The following is a 12397-nucleotide window of genomic DNA, read 5'->3' as shown; positions in this document are numbered from 1 at the left end:
AAGCAAGCAGAGGTGGAGAAGGGCAGTTCTTGGTGTTCCTGCTCAGTGTTCGAAGCCTGTGCACTCATGCCAGCCATGCCTTTAAAGTGACTTTCCTGCTTCTGGTGGCTTGAGTCCCTACATTGTCCCATATTGCTCTAAGTTGATTCATGTGCACTGCAGAGAGATTCCCCCCTTCCTCCTGAGGCTGGTGGTGGAGCTGGGGTGGCTTATGGGTTTTGAGCATTGGACTGTACTCGGTGCCAAGGAGAACCATCACCCTCTGCGGCTGGTAGCTGCTGTCTGTTCCCTGCAGCCCATTCTTCTGTACTGTGTCCATTCCCATGGCAATTAGGTGGCTGCACAGAGCCCCTTCTTTCCCAGTAGGGTAGAGCACACTGCTGGAAGAAAGATCTTTGCCAAGGATCCAGCCAGCTCAGGAGAAGAGTGCCATGCAGGTGTGCAGCAGCTGGGTTCCATAATGTTGGTTGTTGCCCTCCTAGTTCTTAGGAGAAAAAGTCTTACAGCTGTTACACTGGCTTGTCCAAAGCAACTTCCATCTTCTTGCACCTCTTACTACTGCTCTGGGCATTTTGGCTGGACAAAGCACTTCTTGATTCTTCTGACATGCTGCAGAAGCTGTCGCTAAACAGCACTGGCTGTGCTGTCCTTAGAGATACTCTGTGTCTTTTTTACCTCCTCCTTGTCTATCTTCATAGAGGCTCACCACGATCTTGTCCGCAGGAGATGTCTATGGTGTCCTGTAGACACCTGGTGTGATAGGAAGGCATCTATAAATGCTGAGCTTTTGCTTAGGGGAGAAAAAATACAAAGCACCTCTAAGAGCAGACTGTAGCTTGGCCAACCATGTTAAAATCTTCATAGTCCCGTTGCACTCAAGATTGTTTCTGGTTTAAACCCTGGCCCCCAGTTGATGATTTATTTTTACTGCCCACAGCAGAGTTTCCCCATGGATGCCAGAGATTCCCACCATACACTGGGCTGAGCAGGAAGGGAACAGAGCACAGGGAAGGACTCTCAAAGTGCTTGAGGTGAATTCAGTAATGGGTCATCTGGTGACACCTGCCAGTGTTGGACTGGGAGAACGAGTGAGAGCTCATGCTTAACATGGCTTTGGGTGGGAGACTGGGTCAGGGATGTGCTGTGTCACTCTAATGTCTGATGGGAGCACCACACAGATGCAGGACCCAGCCTGTGGCTGTCATGTCTGCTAGATAGAGAGTTGTTAAAATGCAATTCTTTTGCCTAAAGCTGTATCTATGACTGGCCTCCAGGGATGTGTGGGTTTGAAGGTGTCTGGATCATCTGGATCATTGACAGTGTGAGTAATTAACTTAGCTGGGGCTGTAGAGGCCAGTGAGGTAGGCTCAGAAAAGAATCTGTTATCACTTACCTGTGAGTTCCTCCTGGGCTCTCCCATGCTCTCTGATAATTTTCCACTCAAAGTGGGAAACTTTGTCATGTAGTTAAGGAAACTGAGTATAGAGGAGTGATGTGATATGCCCAAGGTCAAGCGTGGAGACTGGATTAGGCCTTCTATTCTCCCTTATCCTAATGCTTTGCCTTAATCACAAGCTTTCTTTTGTATCACTGTGATTGTTTAGGGAACTGGTGCATCAGCAGCAGCACAACTTGTTTGTGTAGCATCTTGTGTCTGAGCAAATCAGTTTGCTTTCAAAGCTGTGCACTGTGTAGGCTGGGATTGCTTTTCCCTCTGTGTTCCCATTGCATTTCTTTTCTGGCTCCTCAGCATTTATGTCCCTAGCAATCATCATTGAGGATAATGGGAGCAGGCAAAAGAACCACAGGAGAGTTGTCCTTTGCCAGCCATCTTCCCTTGCACATCTTAATACCATATGTCAAGCGCAGTTGCTCAGGGCTCCACAGATATCTCTTTTTCAGCCACCCAAGGAGCTGGGGTTGTTTACGGTGTCGGCCTCACAAGATGGCAGGTGGAGAATTGGAAACTGCTCCTGAGAAGCTCAGGATTGCAGCAGTGCTCTGAAAAGAAACACTTGGTATGTGCTGATGCCCCCAGGAGCTGAACAGCCAGGTCTTAAAAGAAAACTGACTGCAGTAACAAAAGCAGGCATGGGTTTTCAGATAGCTTAAAGCCCTGCTTTCAGAGGTATTGAGCACCCAGTACATCCCCTTGCTCTCACTGAGATGAAAATAAGGGAGGCCCTTGCGGGTGCATTTAATTCAGTGTCCACCTCCAGTGAGTGCCACTCCCAGTGACAGCTGGAAGAAACCAGTAACAGAGACAGTAAGATAGCGAGCTCTCTGATGTGCAGAAATACTTGTTTTCTCAGAGCTAGGTTGAGTTCTATAAACCATCCAGGTGGCTTGCTGGGCGATCTGTCCAGAATTCACAGAGCTTCAGCAGTGCTTTACAGTGCTGTTATGGTGCCATACACTGTGTCATTCCTTCTCCAGGGCATCTCGTGCCATCAGATCATGACCAGACACTCTGAGAACTGTGGGACAACTCTGCACTGGTGATTTTGCTTGGAGGTGGATTGGGTGGGACTCAACAGAAAATATTATTCCATAGGGTTTTTTCAGTGGTGGAAGCATGGCTGTAAAGCATCACATAACAAGGCAATCAATAGTGGAAGGACCAGCACAATTTCTGTGGTATTGAGGGATATATTTTAGTGTCTGCTGTCACTACCACTGGCTTATACCTAGAGCAAACCAGCTGGTATTCATGGTATTCATTAGAAAACTGAGATGAGTGTATTTATTGCAGAATCCCTGAGACTGGTCTGCTCAGTCTTTGGGTAATGTCCAGTGAATGGGTGCATGCTCATGCCACTGTATATATGGAAGACCAATTCCTTTTTGAGGCATCAGAGTATGAATTTTCAGCGAATGTTCTTTGTTAATAGTGGTTGATGGTTTTGGTGAATAAATGGTAATTGATTAGAAATAGTGCCTGCTTTGGAAACTGAAACTCATCATGTCTTTCTGGGATGTAATAGCAAGATTGGCTTGTCTACCAGAAAGTTCCAAGTGTTTTCCAGAAAAAGGAGAGAATTACCCACTTTTCTACACAAGAAAGGAGAGGTGTGGAAAAGGGAAAGGTGCCTGTTGGCCACACTTTGGTTTGTAATGCCTCGGTGGCAAAGCACCCAGGCTCCCATAGCCTCAGTTTCTTGCATGATATGGGCTAATTTCAAGTAGTCTGTAAAATTTTTCTGCATCCCCATAGAAGTGTTTCCCACTAGATTCCAAGTGTGAATGTCTCTAACTTCCATGGTGCAATAATCTCCATTTTTGTAAGGAACTCTGAGAGACAATTTATTAAAGGTTTAACAAAGTATTTTATACTTTCTTGCATCTCCAGGAGTTTCTTGCAAAGAAATTCTTTGTGAAAGTTTATTATTCAAATTTGGAGGGAGGGAAGGAAATCAATTTCCTCCTTCAAAACTGCATTTTTTCACTTTTCTATTTGCTTATCACTCTCTGCCTTGCCAGGATTATTCTAATCAGATTTCACATATAAAAAAAAACAATAACATAAAAATAATTCTCCTCTTTCAAGTCTTTGTGAGGCTTAAGTAAATTAAGACATTGATCAGATTCTGCTCCCTGTTGAAGCTGTGAATACAAGGGAGAGTACCTGTTGTGACTGGGGAAAGGATTGTGTCTGATGTGTGTTTTTCATCTTCATAGGGAGGCCAGAAGGAAGGATTGAAGTCAGGCTCGTGCCTGGGGGTTATTTGGTTAAACCTGTATTTCAGGTAGCAGCTGGGATGTGGACCTGCAAGCCACATGGCCACAATCTAACCCAAAGGGGACAAATGGCAGAGAAGAGATGCTTGTGTGGCTGCAGGTTGTGCTGCAGGAAGCTGCTCCAGCAACCAGACCTTCCAGGCTGTGCTTAACCACCACCTCTTGCACTGAGCTGTTGGAAAGGGGAACCAAGTGTCCGAATTGCTCGAGTCGTTTTGCAAGTCTGTCCTCAGCCTAATGCACCAAAATGTCAGCCTGTAGCAAAGCCAGCACAGCTTCTCTGCATACAGCTTATTTCTGGTTTGGCAGCTGTTTGGGAACCTTGTTTGCTGTACATGTCAAGAGTGATAGTGCTCCTATGGGTGCTGTGACCTTGAGCATCCTTTCATTCTTCCTCAGTAAGCTCATTACAAGCTCCTAAATCGTCATCAGGGATTTGCCATGAGCTAAAATGAAAGTGTCTTTCTGTAAATACTGCCACAATGAAGTACATTCACCTCTCAGATGAGGTCTGGGCTTGTGGGCTTGGTGGAGAAAGGCCACTCTGATACCAGTTTTGGCTCCTTGTATGACAATCTACGTTTTTATTGAGTTTGACAAGGAATAACTGTATATTACATAGATCCTCAGAAGGTTCCATAGGGACCTTCTTGATAGTGGCCAAAAGGTGTGGATGAGTGTTTACACTCAGCCTGGAAGAAGACAATGCACAGGCTCCTGGCTGTGGTAGTTTTTCTTGGAAGTCCCAGGCACACAAAGTTCGGTACTACTATTTAGTAATAAAACAGGCCTGCAGTCAACATTTTAAAAAAATGTTGTGTCCTTCTTTGCAGATGGGAGTTTTGTATTTAGCGTGCTAATAGGACAGTCTGTAGGGTTCAGCTCCCTGTTCTCCCACAAATACCTTGCCTTGACTTGATGATTCAGTTCAGTTGTCTAAACCTCGACATTCCTCTCCCTCTGCAATGTGCCAGCATCCCCTGCCTGGCTTCCACAAGACCATGGATCTCCCTTAGGACCTGCGTCCTACCTGCCAGCCCTCTGCGTGTCTTGCATGCCCCAGGACATCTTAGATGGCACTGGAAACCTATGTTAAGGCAACTAGATCGAGCCCTTAATCTCTCTGCCTCAGCTGCTCATCAGTATGATGGAGATAAGGTTCCTTTCTTCCTCCCGCAGAGACAGTGTGGAGATAAGCGTGTTGCTGATTGACAGGCACTTGGATGCTGTGGTAAGGGCACTGTGTAAGAGCTTGAGTAGATAAGAGGGGGACTACATGACAGCATGAGGTTTTTTTGCGTTGTTCTATACCTCAGAAGGTTTTCTCCTTCACATGTCCTTTTCCTATCAGGTTGTTAGTCCTGTGAAAGAGATGAGCTCACATGAGTCTCTCACACCTGAAGCCTTCCAGGGTTGAAATTGCTCCAGACCTAGCTGGGTTTCTCTCTGAGCCCAGCCATCCTGTCCCTGTTTGACCTCTTTGCCCCACATTTCTCAACCAAAGAAGTGTCCCAATAATTCAGCCGTGTTCGGAGGCAGCTTCTATTTGGGATAGCTCTGTGATTCATTAGAATAAAAGGCAAAAGGAAGCACTTGGTTTTCAGGTTTGTCAGGTTGGAATGATATGGGGAAGTAGGGAAATACCGTCTGACTTCAAAATGGAATAAATTGGCCTGACACCACCTTAAAGAATAAACCCAGAAGCTAGATACCGTGTTTTTCAGTTAAATCAGTGTTCTGACACCTAGTTACTTCATTACCAGTGGTGCTGTAAATTCTTGCAGCTCCCTGTGGTTTCAGTGGGATTTCAAAGTAATCACAAGCCCTGCAGTTCTTTCCCCTTTTATTTACAGACTTCAAAAGCTCAGGTTTGTGCTCATCATTTAGGACTCTCTTTCCTGTCATCTGTTTGGAGACTGTCTGAAAGAAATTTTCTATAGCCAGGAGATCTTTTCAAAGTTTCCACTAAGGGGACTAAATACCAGGAGTCTCTGGAGCATAAGACACCAAGACAGTCAAGCTGTAAGACCCCACTGAAATCTGTGGCAGGGTATGAGCTCATCTCTGTGCTAGGGTCTTCCCTGGGAAAGATCAAACCATTACCCTCTACAGCAGAGGACTGCCATGCTCAGCAGGGGTGGTGGGTACGTTGAGGGCAGCAAGAGGAAGCTGTAAAGAGCTGTGTGCTCTGCAACCAAAGCTTCAGCCACAAGGTTCTCGTAGGAGCCTGTACATCTTTCCAAAGACCCTGCGAGAGACTCTGCAGCATGCACTTCTTAGGTCATTATGTCCTTTTATTTATCTTCACTTTCACAGTGTCTCCTTTCTTTGTGCCTGTAGTCATCAATCATATGTTCAGATACTTGGGTATAATCTGCTCACAGTAGCGTCACTTCAAATTGTAAAATTCTTTATGGTTAACAATTTCACAGTTTCTGTGAACATTGATGTAATTATCAATGATGGACTTTCCCTCCTGCAACTCTTGAATCTTGAGTCATTGAAACCTTCATGAAGTGAGCAAAAGCTGCCAGGCATTCTGAGTGTATTTTTAAGTTGATGTCCTTGCGTAGATTCTCCGATCACTTTTATTCTTTGGGTTTTGTACTGAAAACACACCTGAGAGAAGGCTGCAGTGGACATTGCTGTACTTCCATGAATTGCTAGCACTTGGAGCCAGGAGCTGTTGGTATCCATCTTGTTCAAGCTGGTTATATCTGGGGCTGATTCAGTGGCCTTATACACTTACTAAGTCATGAGGGACACGAGCATATCCTCAATTCAACAGAAAGTCTCTTGTATCTGCAGTTACTCTTCTGGTCAAATTCTTGGCTGAACTGAGGAAGTGTTTTTCTTCAGAAGATCCTGGGGGACTAGCTTTTGATCTAGACCTCAGGGCACCTCTTGTGCTCTGCAGAATTTGGCAGCATCCATGTGGTGAAAATATCTCTCCCTGCATCTTTCTAACTCATCTCTCTGCAGGAGCCATCTGTCTGTCTAATCTTCCCAGGGCTAACGGATGGCTGTGCTTAAGAGTTTGACCATCCAAATAGAGTCCTCGAGTGATGGAGCCAATGATGCAATGACTGCTGGTGCATGGTGAGCTCTGTGCAGCCTGGCTACAGCTGCTTCCTTGCTTTCTTTGCACCACTCAAATCTGCAGTATAACTTTTAAAACTGACATCCCAGATGACCCTAATCTTGTGGTTCTAATGCAAATATTGACCAAATTTCCTTTGAAAAATGTTTGAGGAAGGAAGGAGGAATAGCTCAGAAGACCTACATTGTCATCTGTACAAAGCTAAATCCACATTGAGTAAGACAAAGACGAATTTCCATACTCAGAATGTGTAATTGCATAGCAAGTACAGTGTGCATGCTTGGTAGGTAAATTATATTGCTCTGAGGCTGTCATAACAAAAATGTTGAGGACACAAACCAAATTTACGTATTTGGAAAAGTGGGCTTACATATGATTCTTGCTCATTTAGATAAATCAGCTAATGTATTAATGTATTAGCTTAATACTTGATGGAGAAAATAGCCTTGACTCCTCAAATATACATGTTCAGAGAAAAATAAAGATTCAGAAGCAATTCTTTCAGTAAATAGGGGGATTATTCACAAATCCAATAAAAATTTGCAGTTTTTTACTTCCCCTCCTACAGTCTTTTATGGTTTGAAAGCATCTGAAATAATGCTATTTCCTGATTAGATACCTTTTTTAAAATTCCCTATCAGTCATTTTCCTTTCTATTTTTTTCAGTTTCTTTTCTGTTTTTTAAATAATAAAAGCCACTGAATAGTTCTTTTGTGTGTGATTGCAGAGTCAGCAGAAAATAACTGTCCAGACTGCAAAAGAGAACTTATTTAACCTGCTCTTTAGATTACGGTGAATAAATGAGAAGGAGAAATGTGTTTCTGGACATTTTCAGCCTTTAGCAATTCAATGACCATGCCCTTTTCAACCTCAGCTAACTGAAATGCACACTCCTAATGAAGTTCTGCCATTCAATTATTTTCATGTTTTCATTGGTTTGATTTTTTTTTAATCACCTTCATTGCCCAGACAAATGGCACCTCAGTAGCTTTATTAGTCTGTCCCTTTTCTGCTAAGGACATCCCATCACCTTTAGTGTTGGAATACCTGCAGATTTCTTTGAGAAAGCAGTTGCAAGATGGAAAGTGTGACTAAGCTGTCCTGTTCTGTGGAAAGCAAGCTGTGAGGGCCCTGTCAAAATTGGTTGAGTCATTTTTACCTGGAGCAATATTTTAATGTAGCGATTGGGCCAGGACTGAAGGGTTTTCATCCATCCTGTAAGGAGGATGGTGTATTCTGAGTGACTGCTTGTCCTCTCACAGCAGTTTGGAAAGGACCTGAAAAGTTTCATGTGATGTGACAGAGCAGAGCAAATAGAAAACCAATTAGGTGTAGGCACATAGTGGGGCAAAGCAGGTCCTGGAGACAGTAAAGTGTCATAAAGGCTGGTGTGCAGAGAAGAGAGACAAGCAGATGAGTTCGAGCATTGAGGTGAGTCCTTGGAAGCCCAGCCCCATCGAGAAGTCTCAGAGGAGGGTGAGCCTCACTGTCTGAGCATCTCTGACAACATTTTCCAAGAGAGCATTAGCAAGCTTAAAACAGAGAAAAAAGTGTTCTTCACATAATATGTGATGGCTGTAAAGGATACCACAGATTGCTGGAGATCAGGGCTGTGGGCAGTGTTCTTAAACTTTTCACCAGTATAGCCAGTACTGATCCCTACCAGCAACAAAATACTCATCTAGATGCACCCCTGGCAGAAGGAAACCTGTGTTACAGAGGGTCAAGGAAGAGTGGGTAGAAAAGGTCCTGGAAGACCTGAACATTTACTTTAACTCATGGTGAAAAGTCATCACTCTCCTGCCTTAGCTATTCTTTTTCCTATCTCCTCATGTTTCGTGCAGTCTTTCTCTGGATGTCACATGTCCTGAGGGCATTAGCCCAGAGGCCTGGGAAACAAGGGGGCAAGCTTTTTGGGCAGAGCTGGATTTTTCAGCTGGCTCCAGGCTTGGAGGCAATGGGCACAAAATTAAACACAGGTTCTGTCTGAACACCAGGAAATGTTATTTTACTGTGAGGGTGGCTGAGCACAGGCACAGGTTGCCCAGGGAGGTTTTGGAGTTTCCCTCCTTGGAGGAATTTCCTCCCTCTTTGATTCTTTGCATCCCTGGTATGTTTTAGTGGTCTCTGCAGATGTCTCTGGAGATGGTTTGGAAGACTCAGCTGAAGTGGCTTCATGGCTCTGGAAGCTAGGGGACCACAGAGTAGAATAAAGCTATCCAGTGTCTTTAGATGTCTTTAAAGTGCAAATGCAAATAAGTTTCCAAGATTAGAGCCAGTGAAAGAAGTGCAGCAACAGAGCAACCTGCTACAATAAGCTAGTGCATAAATATTCCAGCAGAAAGGTTCACAGCCATCTGCAAAGACCACTAAAACTTACCAGGGAAGTCAGAAATCAAAAAGAGAGGTAATAATCAGTCTTCAGTGTCTCAGGAGCATACGGGCCTCTTTCCGCATTATGCTACGTGAACGTCTTTTGTATTGCAGTATCAGCCTTTAGGTGATTAAAAAACCAGGGAGGCACAGCAGTTTTAATAAAGCACTTAGATATAGACTGGAGCTATTAACTTGCTGGAAGTCCTGGTTGTTTTGAAGGAACAATCTGGTTGCCATTAAAAAACAACAGTAAAAAAAATCTCCTGCCCCCAAAAATTTTGCATGCTTGCATTTGTGTTGATAGTTTCCTTTGTAAGAAGTAGGAGGAAAGTGACAGGAAGGTCACTCCAACAGGAAGGCTAGAGAAGACTTGGGTATGAGAAAGTGGGTTGTGGAAGAGATTCGTTATGTCATGCAAAACCTATCACCTCCATGTCCAGATTCCTCTGTCCAACTCAATACCACTGTAATAAATCTCCACCTCTTGGCTCACGTCTGCATCCAGGACATGTTATCAGTCACTGCTGACAAGGACTATTAGTCACTATTGCTAGTGTAGAAATTCAGTCTGAACAGACTGGATGGGAGAGAAACCAGTTTCTTTGCACTAAGAAATGTTTGCTGCCAGGGATGTGTGATCTAGAAGTTGGTACAGCTGCCTGTTGCCCAACGCTGTCCGTGCAGCATTCCCATTTCTTGGGCAATACTCACTGTTTTAATGAATACCATGTTCCTCTGTGCATTGATTCCTTTGGTGTGCACCAGCACTCCTCCCAGACACTCCAGAAGCTCTGAGATGATCCTGCAATCATCATTAATAAAAATGTTGCCACTTAATTTGTGCTCTCATTTCAGAATGAGGAGGTAACATTCCTGATGATCTGCCTTTAAAGGGAGCTCATTTGTTGCTCTTACTCAGTGAGAAGGGAGGGAGATTATCTTGTTCCATTTGGAAACTGCAGTGTTAATTAAAAGGTCTCCAGAAACCATCTGTGAAATTTTATTACAACTTAAGATTTTTTTCCACTTGTTGATGTAGTTGGTGGGGGGAGGGAGCAGGGGTTACAGGTTGAGAGGTTGTAATTGTTTCACTTGCGTGTATAGATACCTGTGAGCACATACACAACAAATGTTATTAAGGGCAGTAGTGCTGTCTCCCTGCTTTTCCTCGACAGATTCCCCCCGCCACCCAAGTTCTCTGTATGGGTGTTGCCTCTCGTTTGGTATCTGACTTTTTTTTTTTCAGCAGAATTCCTCCAGACGAGCTGTCATGGATTGCTCCAAGCCCCAGTCCAACAGGACAGAAGGTGCCTGAGTTAGCTTCAGCAGTGAAATTATATAGCAGAAGGCATTATTAAAAGTGGATCTTTTGTCCAATAAATCCTCCTTTATGACTCAGAGATTGGAAGGAATTCAGAGAAGGGCTACAAAAACAGTTCTGTGGCTGAGGGTCGAGTTAGAGGGGATATGTTAAGAGAGGGAAAGGTATTGGCATTTGTTAAGGGAGAAAATTGAGCGTGTAATGTGCTGTATTGGCTAAGAGTGGGGATGTTTTCAGGAAACCAGCAATGACCATGAAATGAACACAGCAAATTACATAGGGACTTTCAACCTGGTGATGGAAGTGCACTGGTTCAGTGCCTTTAGCTGGAAAATGGAGCTTTCCAGGTGTGTAGAGAACATAAATACAGGTATGTGATGGAAATCACTGTCCTTGCACTGCTAGGGATGTATCCCTTTGACCTGGCCCATAACCAAGGGTGGGAAGACAGGGGTTAGTAGTACCCTCTCTTTTGATACCCTTGTAAAATGGACATTTTTGCTGTGACAGAAGAAAAAGCCCTCTCATTTGCAAAGAATAACAAGTAATTTGGAAGCTGGAGAAAGCTTTTATTTTCCACTGAGTGTGTGTTAATTAACTGTCTGTCTCACAAATTAACTATTAGTAGAAGGTGCTTAAGTGCAATGCCCTGAAGCTTCTTAAGCATCCTCTCTGGAAAAAGAAGTTGGGATCTGCTGTAAAGTCCAGTCACAGATCTGAGGAGAGCCTGCAGCAATCCTGCAAGAAGGATGCTGGCAGCATTTCCATCCTAGCTTCATTCTCTGATCTCTTGGCAGGTTTTCATTTCAGCAATGACAGTATTCTTTTAACCCGGCTTTTGTACCTGTTGGGTTTTCCTGGAAGCACCTTCTCTGGTTTGTGCTGCATATATTCTAGTCTGCTGGATTTTGGATTAATTGTGGATGTCTAAGATAGGTGCATCTGATCTTAAAATCTATTAGTTAAAGGAGCTTCTAGACTTCTGACTCTTAGGTGATGTTTATGTTTTCCCAGCTCATTAGAGGAATAACATGTGCTGTATTCCTGACATTTGACTCTTGGGCTCCATTGTGGGAGGGAGGGGAATGTGGTTGTTTTCATTTTGCTCTGTTCATGGCTGAAGGTCGTGAACATCTCCTTGTGCCCACTCCGGGTGCGGGCTCTGTGGCCTCCACTTATTAGGGTTTTTAACTCTTCCCCTTAGTTGCTGCCTGTTACTTGCTTCCTGTGCCACTTCTTTTCTTGGGAAAGCATTGTGGTGCTTGAGGCAGCAGCGACTGCTCTGTGAACACCCCCTGCTCCCCTTTGGGGGACAGGGCTTCTCTGTTTAGGGCACATGGGAACCTGAAAAAAGCAGCAGGGATATGCACAAGGATTTGTTCCAGCCTGTCAGCAGCCCATCAGCACAGATGCAGCAGCGTGTTTCAGGCTGATGCCTCAGCACCTCCTTTCTTCATCTCCCTGGGAAGGCAGAACGGACAAGCCCAGCTCTATTTTCACCAGGGGAAAGTGAGAATTACTCACCGCAGCTCCGGGCGAGGCAGTCTGAATTTCTGTCGGCGTGATGGGAGTGGGCGGAGAGGGGGACGCTGGACTGCTTTGCTCCAGCATCAGTGGCCATGCCATGGGGCAGGAATCCTTGCCCTGAGCCTCAGAGCAGGTTTCCAGCAGCAGCAGCAGGAGCACACGGGGGGTGGGTGCCTCTCCCTCTGCTCCTGGCATCACTGTTTCATTCCCAGTTTTAGCAGCCAAAGGTACGGGTAACACTTCTGCATACAGAACTTTGCTAGGGCATAACAGCTTGCATGATTTAATTATTTTAATTGGAATTAACTGGGAAAATAATTCCCTCTTTCAGCAGG

At 44.6% G+C, this 12397-nt stretch overlaps 1 protein-coding gene across 1 annotated transcript in view; it reads left to right on the top strand.

Annotated features, from left to right (window-relative positions):
- Window positions 1–12397, top strand: part of FGF12 (fibroblast growth factor 12) — a 79351-nt gene that overhangs the window by 17401 nt on the left and 49553 nt on the right. The gene's annotated exons all lie outside the window — the stretch shown is intronic.

The sequence above is a fragment of the Corvus brachyrhynchos genome, unplaced genomic scaffold (assembly GCF_000691975.1).
Source record: "Corvus brachyrhynchos isolate BGI_N302 unplaced genomic scaffold, ASM69197v1 scaffold162, whole genome shotgun sequence".
Lineage (NCBI taxonomy): Eukaryota > Metazoa > Chordata > Aves > Passeriformes > Corvidae > Corvus > Corvus brachyrhynchos.
This window is presented reverse-complemented; position numbering and strand designations above follow the sequence as displayed.